The sequence below is a fragment of the Mytilus californianus genome, unplaced genomic scaffold, assembly GCF_021869535.1.
Source record: "Mytilus californianus isolate M0D057914Y unplaced genomic scaffold, xbMytCali1.0.p SCAF_5, whole genome shotgun sequence".
Taxonomy (NCBI): Eukaryota; Metazoa; Mollusca; class Bivalvia; order Mytilida; family Mytilidae; genus Mytilus; species Mytilus californianus.
The window spans coordinates 35058426-35076481 of NW_026262701.1; the positions used below are offsets into that span (position 1 = coordinate 35058426).

The 18056-nt window shown below is 32.9% G+C and overlaps 1 long non-coding RNA gene across 1 annotated transcript; it reads right to left on the reverse strand.

Moving 5' to 3' along the window:
- Positions 1-7235: 7235 nt before the first annotated feature.
- On the reverse strand, positions 7236-12321 carry LOC127700657 (uncharacterized). The gene is made up of 3 exons (XR_007981677.1): positions 12151-12321; positions 10977-11183; positions 7236-7416 (listed from the first exon to the last, which is right to left on the reverse strand). It is a non-coding gene; the product is annotated as an uncharacterized LOC127700657 (long non-coding RNA).
- Positions 12322-18056: the final 5735 nt, after the last annotated feature.

Genomic DNA, 18056 nt, shown 5'->3' on the forward strand with positions numbered 1-18056 from the left:
ATAGTAGTAATATGCTCACTAGTGTATTTACTATAGTACATGTAATGAACTTTGATTTCTTAATGTATAAAAAAAAACTCTATGTGAAATTATTGTCCTTCTATCATAACAGGATTATAAGTAAAATATTTAACTGCTTTCATAGTTATAAATGATAAATACAATCTTGTATAAACAATACATGTACTTACGTTATATTAGTTTGATTATACAAGGCTTGAAGAGATTGTACTCCGTCTGATTGTTAAGAAGGGTTTAATCTTCCTGTATGGTTTTCATATGAACGTTTACATATTATTCAGAAGATCTTAAAAATTAAAGAATATATTTTTTTGTTTTTATAGATATCTTGTATATACTGTTAAATTGGCATTGAACTAGCTTTCAGTAACTGCGAATACTCCTATATCGGTGCTTTGTGTCTATTGTTTTTATGGTAGTAGTTTTTGTGCCTCGTATTGATCTTTTGAGTTAAACCAATTGCAACAGTTTTTATAGTTTGTTCTTATGTTGTGCTGTTACACCACTGTCCCAGGTTAGTGGAGGTTTGAGCACTCAAAAACGTGTTTAACCCCGTTACTTTTTCTGTGTGCCTGTCCCAAGATAGGAGCCTGTAGTTTAATGGTTGTCGATGGTTTATGTCTGTCATATTTGTTTCCCGTAAATTGTTTTGTTATAAATTAGGCGTTAGTTTTCTCGTTTGAATTGAGTCACATTTTCCATGTTGTGTTTTTTTTATAGCCGACTATACGGTATGGGGTTTTCTGATTGTTGAAGGCCGTACGGTTGTCTTTAATTGCTTATAACTTCTTTATTTGAAAACTCTGGTGGATAGTTATCTTATTGTCAATCATACCACATCGCATTGTTTTTATATAAATAGAGAACCAAAGATTATTTTTTTACAAGAGCATTTGACTTTCCTACTATATACTAACATCTTTTTTATTTCTTATATTTTAAGTGTTATATCTGATTTGTTCCTTGTCAATTTTATCTGTCTTGTATCTACTCTGCTAGGATATAATATTACCTTTTTTTACATACTCTGTTTTATCTGTTTCGTACGTTCAGTGTTAATTGTTTTTTTGTGGACTAATCTTTGATGATGAACCATAACAATAAATTTCTCTATAAACACATTAACCAGCCTTACCATTCCTTCGTTTCTATGAAAGTCAGAAAATCTATCATTCAACAATCGACCACCTAATGAGTACACTATAACTCTTACAAAAAGAAGATTTCTGTATTCGAGAATTCAGAACAGTTATTCCATAAGGATGCAACAATAAAGTTAATGGTGTAGGTATTTAGTCTTTTCCCAGGTGTAGCGATAGCAATAACTGAGAGTGAATTAAAACCTCTGTTCGTCGAAATAGGAGTCACAGTCAGCGAAAATATTCCCCACCTGCAGTTCACATCGTATCTAAAGATGGTTTGGTATACTCTGTGCATAAACCTTTGGGAATGCACTATATTCGATCTTAACTATTTTCAATATCATTATCAAAGCTCAATTCACTCTTTTAAGAGACCCCAAACACTGCCGTTATTGATACAATTTGTGCTAAGTACAGATTGGTTGCAATAATTATGAACATTGCTAACAACAAGCTATACAAATCAGTGACAACTACTTCCAAGGATGACGAAAAACGTATTTGTTTCCAGTAAAATTCGCTATTAAGAGTTTGGCTGCTATCAATGTTAGCCATATTTTCAACCAAAAATCTGTACAGAAAATAAATACCTGATTGCTTTAGAGATAAAACTACAGCTGTCATTCATATAGCTACACCAAACCTGTTGCATCCATTCATAATCACACGAGGGTACAATGATGTAAAATCCAAACCTCCCAATCGTTCTTGTTCATCGTCCCCATGAAAATAGATTCCCGCTGATCATGTTATTATCTGAGATCTTGTGTTTATAAACATTAAATTACTTAGAGAGTTGTTAGCCGAATGACCGGAAATATCTAATTCCCAAGCCCATCAACTACAAGAAGAACTTTGCAATCAAGTTACTGATGGAAGCAATTTAGGACTAAGCCAGAAAGTTGGTAAAGAGCGAGAAAGATGAACCAAAACGGGACACTTTATTCGAAAGGATCGAAATTGCTCGGTCATGCATTCAGAAGCTCATTCCAAATCTACGCTTTACAGTAAGCAAACCCTTTCAAGAAACCCGCGGTTGTGGATGCTTTATCCTCTCATCACGACAAATATGTTGATATTCCATCAAACGAAGCCTCAAACAAAATGGCCTTTGTCTGCATAGATTATTAATTGGAATGTCTTACTAAGGAAAAAGAAATTTGCAGGAAAACTGAGAATTCATTATATACAACCTACATCATTCACGAAAGAAGACATTTAAAAAATAAATCAAAACCCTTCACTTCTTTTTTATTGACATGAAAAAGGACGATGAATATCTGACGTCTTTATACTGGATACATAAACCACCCAAATCCTTATGAAGATCAATATATAGCCAGGTCGTAAAGTCTAAAAATCTAAAAATCTTTCTCAATTTGTTATACCACCATTCATTATTTACACTAGACATTACCTTTACAAGCTAAGTATATTCAACCAGCCGTGTGAATCAGATGTGAATTCAGGTCACGAAAAATATAACTTTATGAATACTGCTTCCAACATGTCAAATGCTGACCTATTTAGACATATTTGATGGGTTCATCGTCCAACAGACAGTCGGTATTCTTATTGGTACTCATTGTACTGGCTGACTTGATTTTTATACTTTGATGGAGAAATATTCATACAGAGGCTTCTAAAAGACACTAAAGCATATTGCAAAGTTCTTTTATTTCAATCTAAGACATATTAACGATGTCCTGTCACTCAATTATCCACGTTTAAGTGAGTGCTCACATCTTATCTATCTCAGTGAACTTGAGATTAAGGATGCTACCGAAACTAGAAGGTCTACTTCATATCTTGATTCTTTTCCTCGATATTGACTCAGATGGATGACTTCAAACTAGAATCAATGATAAACATGATGATTTCAACTTTCCAATTGTCAACTTCCCTTTTTCTCAGCCGTGACATACCCTCTGTCCCATCATATTAATACGTTTTTCGCATGTTTACACAAAATCTGCTACAACAGAGTTATAAGGAACGACGATTGGCATCGTCACATAAATTTATGGTCATCACGAACTGGTTGACAGATACGATGTGTCTGTGTCTTAACTCACTAGTGACATGTTTTTGCGGTCTAGATCTTTAGACACCAGAATGATTTTCTGATCTGTAAATTTACCGATTGTGTCATATTCCCGATTATGACTTTTTTATCTGAGTGTGGATTCGCATGGCTGGTTACTCATCAATAGCATGAGACGCTTATCCTGTCAACGCACCTGGTCTCGCTCTATTCGGAGTTCATTCGATTTCAGTTTTTTGTTACCTTGATTTGTATCTTCTGAAACGATATCTGGGATTTTACATCGGTAAAACTTTTTTCAACAAACAATCGGCATCATCACGAATTGGTTTCCCATGAGAGCCAACTGTGTTTCTCTTCTTGCTGACTTGTTCCTTTATAGTTATGAGGCTGATTTCATACATGAATTTAGGAAGAAAGAAAAGAAGTTAGCGTCGATCCCATCGAAATTGAGATAAAGGATACAACAGATACAGTTAAGTCGGCCTCATATCTTGACTTACATCTAGAAATTGACAATGATGTTCGGTTGAAAACTAACTTTACGACAAAAGAGATGATACCAGCTTCCCAATTGTGAACTTCCCATTTCAACAGCACCTGCATACGGAGTATATATCTCCCAGCTGATGCGAAATTCTCCGGCATGTATTTCCTATTATGATTTCCTTGATAGAGGGTTGCTCCTCACAAGGAAGTTATTAAACCAAAAATTCCAAGTGGTGAAGTTGACATCGTCCTTTCGTAAATTTTACGGACGCCATCACGATCTGGAAGACCGTTATGGAATATCTGTTTCATAGATGATAACAGATATGTTCCAATTGTCGTAACTACAATCGCGTCCCCTTTTCCCCGAATGTGACCTACCGTATTAGACTTATCACCGGGTTTGTACTAACACGAGCAACACGACAGGTGACATGTGGGGAGCAGGATTTGCTTACCCTTCTGAAGCACCTGAGGTCACCCTCCGTTTTTTGGTGGGGTTCGTGTTGTTCAGTCTTAAGTGTTCTATGTTGTGTTTTGTGTACTGTTGTATTTTTGTCTTTTTCTCTTTAGACATGGCGTTATCGGTTTATTTTAGACTTGTTAATTTGAATGCCCCATTGGTATCCTTCGCCTCTTTTTTAATTATAAATTATATAAAACTGCTGATGCCTTAATTTATAGTTGTTTTGTACTTTCTCTTTTTCTATCTGCTTTTAAGCGTTTGTGTTATCTTTCGTACCTTTTGTGTTATATATGTTTTGTATCTTCTGTGTTATTGACTGTCGTTTGTCGTCTGTGTTGGATCTTTTTCTGTACGGTCTGAGTTGTTCCTGCTTTTTTACGGTCTGTGTTATAACTGTTTTATACCTTTTTGTTATATCTGCTTTGTACCATAATTGATATGTCTACTTTGAACCATCTTTGTTATGTCTGATTTGTTGGTTTTATATATTGTCTGTTTTATCTGTTTCGTTATTTGTTTGTGTTATATCTGTTTTGTGTTGTCTGTTTTATGTTTCTTTTGTCTGTGTCATATCGGTTTTTACTGTCTTACGTAGACGAAATACACGTCAGGCGTATCAAATTATAAGTCTGATATCTTTAATGCAGTGTTTAATCACAGGGTCGATGCCATTGGTGATGGACGTTTCGTTACAGAAAGTATCATCATCCCAGAAGCCAGAAATTTGTGTTCACATGAGATATTATTTGACATTGTCAATTTTTATTTGTGAAATTTAAATTGTCTGAAACACTTAGGTTTCCTTCCACCAGGTAGAAATGGCCTTATGCGTATCTTGCACAATATTTTGATTTTTTTGGGGGTCGCAATGCTCTTCAACTCAATGTTTGATTTTACAGCCTTCCAACTTTTTTGTTATAAAAGCAACGGATGAGTCTTATGTAAACGAAACCTGCGTCTGATGTAAGAAATTATCAATCTAATTGAAATTAAGTCTCCGCGCTTGCCCCTCATTTTCGTTCGGTTGTTTTTGTTGTCTCACGCGCGACATATAAACCAACGAATGCAAATGAGGAGCAAGTGCGGAGAACTAATTTTAATTAGATTGAGAAATCGTGTGCTTGGTGTCTTCGATGAGTTTTCTTCATCACTTTGTTACATATGTTAATTTTATGCTGAAATATATTTGTACCTACATAGTTATACATGTTTCGTACCTTTTGTTTATATCTGTTGTGTCTGTTTTATTTTACCTTCTATTTTATATCTGTTTCGTGTCTTCTGTATCTCTTTTGTTATCGCCTGTATTTTATCTGATTTTACTGTCTTGATTATTCGAAACGTGCGTCTGGGGTATCAAATTATAAGCCTGGTATCTTTGATACGATTTTACAACTACTGTTTCGATGCCACTGCTGGTGGACGTTTCATCCACGAGATTATCACCATCCCATGCGCGGCCGGCCCAGTAGTCGTCATTCTGTTTTATTCTTACTATGATATATCTGAACCTTCTGAGTTATACCTTGATTTGATGACCATGGTCGTTGCCAAAATCCATTCTCCAATTCTCATTCATTTCAACGGAATGCGACTTACTTCCGAATTGGTTTTTCATTAAATGGTCAGGAATACGTGTCAGATGCCACTCGTGGAGCAGGAATTACGCGCCTGTCTTGAACATCCCATTCCAATTCCAGCTTCTGATGGTGGTTCGTCATGATCAATCTTTATTGTTTTGTGTGTAGTGTTTCATGACTGATATTTGCCTGTTTGTCCTTTTCATTTTGCTTATGGATTTTGTTTTTTTTTTTTACATATAGCACAGGAAAATATTGTTATCCTTTGTACATTTATGCAATTTCTCCACGTTTGATAGGTTTGTTTTTTTATTGTTTTGGCTGTATACTGTATATAATTACAGTTTGAAATACAAACTTTACATTTACGAAGTTCTGAAACAGGTAGACAAACGCTCGCCGAGAATTTGTTACCCATATTGTAGCTAGTACAAATGAATTTGATATTTTTTTCAGATAACTTAATAATATTGTTTTTAACGTGGAATTTAAACTAACGCTTAAAATGTTTCTTTTAATTGCTAACCAATGCCTTTGTTTTTGAAAAGAATTTCACAAGTATTTCCTATTATGATTTCATAGACAGAGGGTTGCTGCTCATAAGGAAGCTATTAAACCAAGTGTTCCAATTGGTAAAGTAAATTTTACGGACGCCATCACGAGTTGGTTGACCGATATGGAAAATCCGTTTCACAGATGATAACAGATATGTTCAAATTGTCGTAGCTTCAATCCCGTCCCCTTTTCTCCGAATGTGACCTACCGAATTAGACTTATCACCGGGTTTGTACTAACATGACGGGTGCCATATGTAGAGCAGGATCTGCTCACCCTTCCTGAGCGCCTGAGATCACCTCCAGTGTTTGGTGCATCCCCCCCCCCCCCACCACCACCACCATGGAGTTCGTGTTCCTCAGTCTTTAGTTTTTATGTTGTGTTTTTTGTACTGTTGTTTGTCTGTTGGTCTTTTTCTGTTTTAGCCATGGCGTTGTCAGTTTATTTTCGACTTATGAGTTTGAATGTCCCTTTGCTATCTTTCGCCTCTCTTTTACACGAAATTACACCGAAAACAATTTGTGACGTTCAAAGTTATTTGAATGTTAACTTTCGCTATTAACAGACACCGGACACTAAGAGATGATGTTTATACACTTAAGAGTACGAATTTTCCATCTGTTTATTGGTTACGTAGTACACCTTTATTATCTGTATGGTAAAAAAATGAAAATAACACTTTATAAACGTCATACCACCGAAGCGCTTTCTGGAGATGCCGTCATCAGGATCGCTCAAAGCCAAATATTTCAAAGACAAGGCTGTATAAGAACCGAAACAGCTGAAGAGCTATATGACCAAAAAGTACCTAAAAATAATAGCTAAATCCAGCTAAGGTCAACTTTGCCTAAAGGAGTTGAAATTATTCTTTGAAAGGCTGATTGCAGGTTAAATATTTGTTGTTGAATTGCAGACTAATTGACGTTTACCACCTAATCTTATTCAAATCAAATCTTTTTTATTGACACTTATCTGTATGATGTATTTGTGAATGAATTTTAAGAAGTATGCATATTTCTGTCTATAAAAGACACCATTTTCCACTACAAAATCTATTTACACCATCAACGGGTAGGTCTAACAGCAAGACACATGAACTCCATTGATAGTCTTACACATCTGCAAATACAAAAAAAATATGACATATATTTGCATGTGTAAATCTAACCAAAAAAGCTGAAGTTTCCCGTTGTAGATTGGTTGGCAATTACCACAAACCCTAATAGAATAGTTCAGTTTAGAACGGCGATAAAACTAGATTTAAATTGTTCGAGTTTTTTTTTTTTTTTTAATCTAACTAAAAGTTAACTTTATATTGTTCTCATCTAAATATAAAGAGAGGTCTTTAAAATTATATTGTATAAAACTAATGGTATATTGACAATATCAGACAATGCTAGCTGAAAAACCCAGCGCCATTTTCTCTCAAACTTTTCATCGATTATCAGAATTGTGTATAATATCTATATATTTAATTAAAATATGAGAAGCAAAGCCATTTTTGGGGGACTCTTAAGTAAAGGTATCTTATAGCAGATGTTTTATCTGTTGTCAATTTTGAATTGCAATCACACATTTTCTATTACACAAGACACCAAATCATGCAGCGTCCTATACTTAAAAATTCAGAATGGGGGAAGTTATTGATTTCATGTATGGACACTGCTTTTTCTGCACACAACACACTGCAAACTCTAATGGTGCGAACCCCTGATTAGGTTTTACTGGTACTGTTTTTTTTTTTGGTTTCCTATACGTGTTCCCAGTGTTTTTTTTAAAAGCACCTTAGATATGATCCCAATAGCATCTTCTCCCAAAGAAACTAATTGTATAACCATGTTTGGTCTGAAAATATTAAATCACAGCTAATTGGAGTATGCATTCTTTCACTGTCAACAGAAGAAGTAAATATAGGGTTGTGAGGGGGGACTTAAGCTTGTTGGCTATGGCCGTCCAGTTAATTGGGATACCTTTTTGTTTTATCATAAGAATAAAAGAAAATACGAGGTATATGTCGAGGAGACCTCAACTCGATGACATAAAAAATGAAAAGACAGGTATAGATCAACCTACGGTCAACTAACTAAAGACAACCAGTGACCAGTTACTACTTTGGGATAGACGCATGATCTTGCAACAGCCACCGTTACCTCAGCAGAATAATACAAGAACAATGAAGAATTCTACACCCCCAAAAAAAACCAGTACAGGAACAGTCATCTCTATAATAATGGTATAATTGACAACAAAAACATATGCACGAAATACAGAACAATAAAAAAAAATACGGTATCAATGATTTTGTTAAAGTAAAGCAAGCTGAAATACTTTGATCTGTTTAAATGAAATCATGACGTTCACTTTAACATTGACTATACATCCGAAAGATTTCAAACAGCAACGCATATACTGTACAGGAAGTCACATTCTTAATGTCTTAGGAAAGTTCGAATAGGACTTAAATGCAGAAGAAAGTAAAGAAAACACATTATAGTCTTATTTCAAACTTTAACGAATTAACCTCCATCATACCGTTCGTCATGATTGTAAAATATGACAGTGTAATCATACATTTAATGGAACAATCTATTATGCAAAAAAAAAATAAAAACTAAGACATGTCCTAAATGTGTTAGCTTTATAAATTGTAACAACGTAAAACACCGGACATAAATACTATTTGTTATTTAAGAAATCATTCTTCTACAATAATGATCTATATTTGTGATAAAATTAAATAAAAGTTAAGATCTCAAAAAACGGTTTATCCCCACCATATGTTCATATGCTTGTCCCAGGTCGGAATCATCGTTAGAGGTTGTCTTCATTTATAAGGCTTATCATTTCTCGTCATGTTAGTTAGTGTTGATGTCAAAATGCTCGTAGTTTCTGTTTAATTTATTCAAAACTTTTCTTCTAAGACCCGTGTCGATTTAGAGCCAAACGTATTGTACAGAAACTTGTATATTATTGAGGATCGTTCGTTGACCGACCTCTCGAATAAATACATTATTGATCAATTATTTCTTTCTAAGACAATTCAGTATTTTTTAAAGCAGTCCCAAATATATCGTTCCCCACTGATAAAAAGCTGCTACTGGTCAAACTTTGAATAGACCAACTCAGCTGAACTGCCCACAAGCAAAGTTCCATAAGAACTGATTTTACCACCATAAGACCAATGCTAATTTAAAGAAATCAAACATGACCTGAAAATTTAATCTTTCGACCTTCCAGATGGATTTAAAAAAAAACATTGATCAAAATGTTCATTCGCAGTCGCAGTTGACGTTTCCAGGATATTTCAAATGTTTTATTTTTGGAACTTTTTAAAAGAGTATTAGATTTGAATAACAGTACAGGATTCAAAGAGTTGCAATTAAATTTTTGGATTTGACGGTCGCAGATTTTCGTTTATAGCCAGTAGATAGATTCCCAATCGACGATGGCAAATCTTCAAATACGGTTCTGTTATTCATTAATACTAGTCTGTTTTAAGACCGGTCTCCTGTCTTTCATTTGATATTACTTTCTTTCCGTCCTTAGGGAATAGCAATTGTGATAATTATTTTATTAAACAATTTAGTAGATTCCCCCATGGGACTCTAGTTATGTCAGGTGAACAATACAGTTTTAATATAATTTGTATTTAACATGCTACATGTGTATCTCAATGTCTCCGACACGACAGGGTTAATGTTGATTACTTCAAGTTAATTAGACATTTCTGGCAGAAGGTCATTAGTTTGAAATGAAAAATGTCATCAAACACATAGTTCGTTTAACGTTTCGAATACATAAACACGAATACTATGACTTCATTAGTTAATGGAATATTTGATAGTATTAGAATATTTATAACAATTTATGTAAACAAAACAATTCTTTTAAACAAACATCTACAACGATACTGTAAAAAAAACCAATAAGGCACGGAAGATCGTCAATTTTGTCGTATTTTTTTGTTTTTAGTTTCTCGTGCAGAATTGAAATATTCAAATCAGAAAAAGACAATTATTGATGTTCATTTCAGTCAGTTCATTTAGGTACATTTCCGCACAAACATGAGATAATTTTTGATTATTTAAAGCAAAAACTATCATCAAGGTGACGTTTAGTGTTACCAGTATTATTTTTTTTCTATAAATGAAATCTAGACAGATGTTTACTTAGTTTGTACATGAACTGTGCTAACAATACAAGAACAAGTCTGCTATTGAAGGGGCACAGTTTGTGCCCATAGGAAAACCTGCAACCTGTTGTTAAACTTTATAGCCTAAAGAAACATTATTGATGTTGTCAAGCAGAAAATAAACAGCCTTTATCACAGTCCCAGTAATTATATATAGTGCATTTACCTCTTTTTAAATATGGAAAAAAGCCCGTCTAAGATAAACGTAATCAGACAGAACTACAACCAAAGATTTAGTACAATATCAGAATTTTATGTACTTGAAATTTACCCAAAATATATCATTAAAAGCTTTCCAAAACATGCTCTTAACTTTTGGAGACTGAAAATCCAACAGCGGTAGTAGCTCAGTGAAAAAAAAATATCGATAAAAAATATATGATACGATTTCGATTATATTCGCTTTGTGACATGGAAATCATTCTTCTTGAAAAAGACCAGGTAGATCTTAACACTTTATAATAACAGTATAGATAAATTTATGTACCTCCTCTATCAAAACAACAGATTCCAATTCCATCATCTGAACTAGTCATGGATTGGCAGTTGAACCATCTTGGCCATGGGCATCCTCTCCATTTTCCATCACATAAGAAGGGTCTTCGGGTATAGGGATTTCTTAAATAGAATCCAGTTTTACACAGTGCTGAGTATGGATCATACCATGTTCTTCTTCCCCAATACTGGGAAGTTACTACAGCAAAAAGAAAAATATATATATCTTTATCTATATAAATTCAAACATCATTATTACAAATAAATGTACTGCCATCTCTTCTGATTATCATATCTTGGTTCAAATATTGAGATTATGAGCCATTGAAATAAATTATTTTTGGCGATTGGTTCTTTGAAGAAATAAAATTTACATTTTTATAATATAAAAGAAAGATTTGTCGATAAATTACATGCGATTTTGCCGATTTACTTATGGAAAATTTAGTCTTGCAAAAAATTCTACTTGAGAGTCTATTTCATCAAAGCACTTCAAATCATATTCCTTTTTTTGCTAAAGAGGTATAAACTGAGTACTGGAATTCTAACGTTCTCTTTTTAAAGTTTAGAAAACTACTCGAGAGTCTATTTCATCAAAGCACTTCAAATCATATTCCTTTTTTGCTAAAGTGGCATAAACTGAGTACTGGAATTCTAACGTTCTCTTTTTCAAGTTTAGATTACTGGATTAGATTTGTCAACAATACATTTTTTGAAATATCAAATGGATATAAAACGCATGTTTTAGCAATATTCTACCCCATAAAAATTGCAATAAAAACATAGTATAACCTTTTAAAGATGAGATCACGTTGCTTGATAAATAGAAATACGATTAAAATGAAATGATCTTTTATGTCATAATGAGTTTACGAATTAGATATCTTTACATTTGAAAGATTATTTATGTTAGCCGATTTCAGTAAATTGAAAAATGTATTCATTTTTCTGTTCTTTTCTTTTATGGTTTTATTAATTTTTCTTTTCTTTTCTTTTATCTATTTATCATTTTGTTTATAAATTTCATATGTATGTTATCTGCTCCCAAAATTGTCACCCATTAATACAATACCTTTATCTTTCCTTTGATATCATTATTATTATTTAAAAATTGTTACGAATATTTTTTTTTCATTTTTTTTTTCAAAGAATTCAAAATATCTTACCAGTTGATGAGAGCAAACCAAGGCATAGCAGAAACAAGATGGCCTTCATTTTGTTCAATCAATTATGGTGCTAGCCGGGCTACTTTTCATCAGGTAACAAAGACTCTGATAAAGTATTCAGAACATAATTACAAACTTAATTTGCATAATTCTAAACCTGACTCATTTATATGCATTGTGTTAATGAGATGAGATATCTGACAGTGGTCGGTATGGTTTAACATGCTGTTTTTTAACATGTTTGATATGACAGTTTTATAAAATCATGTTTACTTTTTATTTATTACATGTATTACTGTAATTAATTTTGACACTAAAAATATACATTGTTTGTCATATGCTGTTTGTTATATGCATTCAGAACTTCTGGATTATTTTTGTCATAAAAATGGAGAATAGATGACAACATCTTGGTGCTCTGGGACATTTAATTAATAAATACTGCACATTTTCGAAACAGTTGATTGGCTATTAAACGAAGGCGTTTGAATGAGAATGATTTAAGAATATGTCATGGTAATGATTTTTTTTTAAAAGCCCATCTTTGTCAAGACATATAAGAACGGCTGTGTGCATAAACAAATTGAATATTTCTCTAAATACAAATATTTGTAGAAATAAAATCATTTCAGTTTCAAACTAACAAATTGAATCCATCTCATATTACTTAGGAGACGACCAATTGAATTTCGGGGTTAGGTTGGCAGAAGGATTTTGGAAATGAATTTGCAGGCCTGGTTAGAATTGAAAATAAATAGTCTTGTTCAAAACAGAATGAAAATGAAAATTCTGCCCGTGAAAGTTTATATATAAGGATATAATTGTGTACAATATCGTAATTTGTCTTACGAAAGACTGCCTAGCAACAGATGAAAGAGAATATTCCGCATGCTGCCAAAAAAAAAACCCTACTGACACCACATCCCCTCCAAAAAATCAAATGATCGTCCGCTAAATGCGTTAGGCCAGTTCTTACAGGCATTTAGGCTGTTTTCTGCTCTTTAGTCGGGTTGTTGTCTCTTGGACGCATTCCCCGTTTCCATTTTCTATTTTACTTTAACTCAAAAGAATAGACCAAATACCAATATAAACAAAGTTTAGCTTTTTGATACGGTGTAAAAATATTTAGATTCTACTGTCATATTTAATGAGGTTAATCTTTCATTTAGCGATACTGACGTTTGAAAAAAAATCATGGAACGGCAATGTGGTGGTTAGACGCTCACAAAAAAATAAAAAGTTCAATTAGGATATGCTCTTCCAAAGTTGAAGTGAAATGTTAGCCGGCACCAATCGTATGCTTCTAAAGATAATATTTGCTTTCAAAGAATATGCGCTATATTTGAAATATCCAATTGCTGAACTACATTATGAGGTCGATCCAAAACTGTTATCTAAACTAAAATATTGATAATATTCCCATTTTAACGCTTGCAACATTGGTTAGACAACAAGCCTCATAGTTGGGTGTTTAGATTGTATTAGGCGATATCTGTCAATCCCATATTGATGTAGACTTATTTTGAAAGAATAAGCCAAACAAAAAGGTACACGATAATATAGTCAAACCATCAATTTAGTGAATGGCAGTTATGACAATAAAATTTACAAAATACCATATTTTATTTCATGCACCATATGCGCATATGATCATTTTTTTTATTTTTTTCACTAAAAAATTTACTTTCAAAAAATATCAGACGTTGCAGAGCACTTTAAACAAAATAACACGAACAGTGTATAAAATCAATCAACATTTGGAGGATAACTAGGAAATTTTAAATGAATGTCGTTACAAAACCACCGACTAGCGGCTAGTGAAGCCCTGTATAGACTTGTATCCACAAGCAGTAGTATCGATTTAAATTAAAGTATTCAAAAGTACTAGATAATGTATTTTACTTGGTACCTTGACCATAAGCAAATTTCAAAGATTTATGTACCATCAGTAGTGCTCGAAACCAAATATTGGTATTGGTATAAATGTAAGACGCTGCCAAACAATAAACCCAAAATAACATCAGAAGACGCTTAATCTAGCAAAGGAAAACCTTTGCATTATGAGAAAAAACCGGTGTATGATACCAAGATGATATTCACTACTCATGAGTTGAGTTAAACCGACAGCAACATAGAAAAAAAAACACATAAAATCCACCAAAAAAAAAAAAACAAACAAAATCCACAAAAAGACAAACAATAACGATATAGAAAATTAAAGACTGAGCAACACAAACCCTACCAAAGAAATTGAGGGAGGGGTTCCCAGTTGATAAGTTATTGACAATTTTCATCTTTTTATAAACTGATTTTTTTAAGCATCATTTTCAAAGTTATATCAAATACGTACAAAAAAAAAACCGGCTGTAAATGCCGTAAGGAACTTGCAGTTCACCAGCAATACATAATTATAACATTCAAAATTTATTGGAAATTGCAATGAAATTAGAAAAATTCCACTCAATAAGAAGAGAAGATCATTGGGCTATGACGGGCTGATCCTCAGAAGTCATATTGGATATTCCACAGCCCAATTGAAAAAAAAAGAAACTAGTAAAACAGACTATAAGGTATATTATATATACATATATACAAGTCTAAATTGAAAACAACGTTCAAAACTATGATTGCGTTGGATAAAAACCGCATTTTTTATACGTGTGCATGCAAAACAAATTTCTAGGTAGAATGGTCTAAATACAGCACAAACAACATTTTCCAAAAGACCAAAAAGTGAAAAAGTATATTTTAACAAAACGCATTTGACTAGCAGGTCGAACAACGGATGTTCTTAAACCCTGCTGACTGCCATGGCGATTGCCAAATAAACGGATCACAAGATGTAAAAATGGATCTTAATTTATAAATTAAATACAAAACAGAAAACAATAAACTTGCGGAAAAGATGGTATACCGCAAACATGAGGTGCAAAAATTTGTACACCATATCCGGATTTCGACAATTAATGTCTCTTCAGTGATGGTAGGAATCGAAACGGTATTTGGAAGGCCATATAATTTACCTCAATTTGGGATTGCCTCTTGAATTTTGAAGAGTCAAAATAGGATGAACGGATCATATAAGCCCGAAGGCAAATATAATACAAGCCCAAACATATATATATATATATCTGTATTTTCATACAGCCAATACGTTACATGAATACAAAGTAAAACCAAATGCATGAACAGTATACGCAATAGACAGAGTGATAAGAGAAGCACAATTTTACAAATAACATCTAAAATAACAAAACTTAGCCAGTAGTACGAACATGATAATGTACACATTTTGTATACTGTTACATACAAAGTTTCTTCAATATTCCTTATTGTTACAGGACATCAGTTCTAAAAATTCAATGGCGTTTCGACTGTGTAAAAAAGGTTTACAATATTTCTTTTGTTTTTGTTCAAAAGTCATGCATTCAAATATGTGGTGCTCTCATCATCAACTTGTCTTTTAGTACATAAGCAACAAATGCCCCTATCTATATTCTGCCACCTACCACGTTCGATTGGCAGTTATGTGTTTGTTGTTTTAAATTTTTCAGAATTTAAAAGAATTTGAAAAACCAATGATGTTTTTCTTCAAATTCAAATATCGTTTTAAAGACTTATAGTTTGTTACTCAACTCCCTTATCCTTATTTCTTGGGACAATGGGAGAACAAATATATTCCGCAAAGAGACACTATTATTCAACCCAGACAAATAAATCTTATATCGGTATTTGTAATAAGCTTAAGAAACCCCTTCATGACATGACAACATGAATCAATACTGTAACTATGAGCAATCGAAGTTCATGTTAGCAACTCCATACAACTTTACCTTGTAATTTTACTATTCAAAATTATGCATTCCTGCATTATTAAAAAACTTATTTACAGTAAATCAAGACCAATTTTAAAACTAAAAAAATATTAACTCGAGCAAGACATCAAGTATTAATTTCCTTTTAAACCATAATTTTCATTAAAATTTAAAACAAAAAGTCGTTCCTACAAACGTTTTAACACTATATTGCTGCAATATTGGTCGTAGTACATTAAAAGGATATCAGTTCACAATCATGCATTGTTTTCTAATGTTCAATAGAAAGCTTAATTTTTGAATACCGTTCTTTTAATTGATATAGAGATATATCTGTAATAATGCCTGTCGTCGTTTGTCAAGCTCAGTTAAAGGATTCGATAATTTTATGATGTTGAAAACATTATTTCGTCTTTTTTTTTAAACCAATATTTTTGTCACTGAACCTTGTGATTGCTATTGTATATGTACATTGTACTTGCAATGTTAAAACAATTAAATCATAGGAAAGGTAAAGTTTGTATGTAACGGTAAGTCAATGGAAAAGTATATTATACTATGAAATTCAGTGCGAGTGGCTGAATTTCATAGTTTATACCTTTCCATTGACTATCCAATTTAGCACATATTTACAATTCGAGCAATCTTATAATTTGTCATTAGTAATTGATAGCTTATTTTGACTGACTACTTGTTTCACAGTTGTTTTTAAAACGAAGTTCATAAACTAAAGTTTAATGCTATGTAAATTTACTCACTAGTATCATAGCTGTCATATTTCAAATTGTTTAATTTGTGAGAGTGATTTGCCAGATCTTGAGTTTACAAATGCAGCAAACACGAATTAGGAATTTAATTAATGCTTAATCATATGTCCGCCAAGTATAAAAATGATGATTATAAAAGGCCCTTCACTTTAGAATGAAAAGATGGTAGCTTCTGGTCGAAGTATGTATAATGAGATAAAGATCTGTCTACTTCTAAAAAAATACATGATAGTAAGCTGACAAAATAGATTGACCAAACATAAATCGTGGTAGCGTGTTCGCCTCGAGTGCGGCGGGGCGGGGGCGGGGGGGGGGGGGGGGGTCGTGGGTTCGAACCCCTGCCGGGTCAAACCAAATATTTTAAAATTGGTATTTGATGCTTCTCCGCTAAGCCCCCTGCATTAGGGAGTAAGAGCAAAGAATGGTCGGCTCGGAGTCAGAATATTGTGTCCGGGTAAGATGATGTGTCTTCCTGCGGACTGTTACCTTGTGAACGAGCACGTTAAAAATCCGACTCAGCGTGTCGGTCGTCATTATTTTATTATATATACAAAAATTTCGTCCAATGTATTTGCTTAAATTTCTCTTCACAAGGTTTTATAGTACATAATTTGTGTGTGCACAAAGTAAGAGCATGGTTGACGGATGACCAAAATAATAAGATAGCGTTGAACTCTGATCACAAACTAAGAACCATATTTTGAATTATTTATTAAAATGATAGTATTTTGTCTTTAAACAAATTTTTAAAACCAAGAATTTTAATAGAAGGATATATAAAAATCATTGCGAAAACTAAATACACACACTTCTTTAATTTTGGAAAACAAAATTTTGTTCTAAAATAGCCAGTGGCACTTTTTGTTCTTAATATCATGATTACAAAACAATGAAATCTTAACCTTGTGGTCTTAACCATGCATAATAAATTAGTACACGGAAAAAGTATGTACTATGAAACGTAGAGGGTAAATTCAAGCAATTTGATTGGACGAGGGGTGGTAAATATATGCTAACTATATGATAAACTAAGACTTATTTCACCTGAGAATAGATGACATTTACATATATAGTTGAAAGTACGTCATATAAGTATGAAAAATTATCTCAACTAATTACAACATATTCATCACCACTTGAATATTTTGATAACAAATCTTATATGTTGACTTCTTCCTATATAGATCCAAGACTTGGGAAAGATTTGATCGAGAAAAAGAAAAACAACATAAGATGTAACAATATCATGAAAAGTTACCAAATTAACATACTATTCTTTTTGTATTTAAATCTTTGTACACAAGGATATCGTTAAGATCTATGA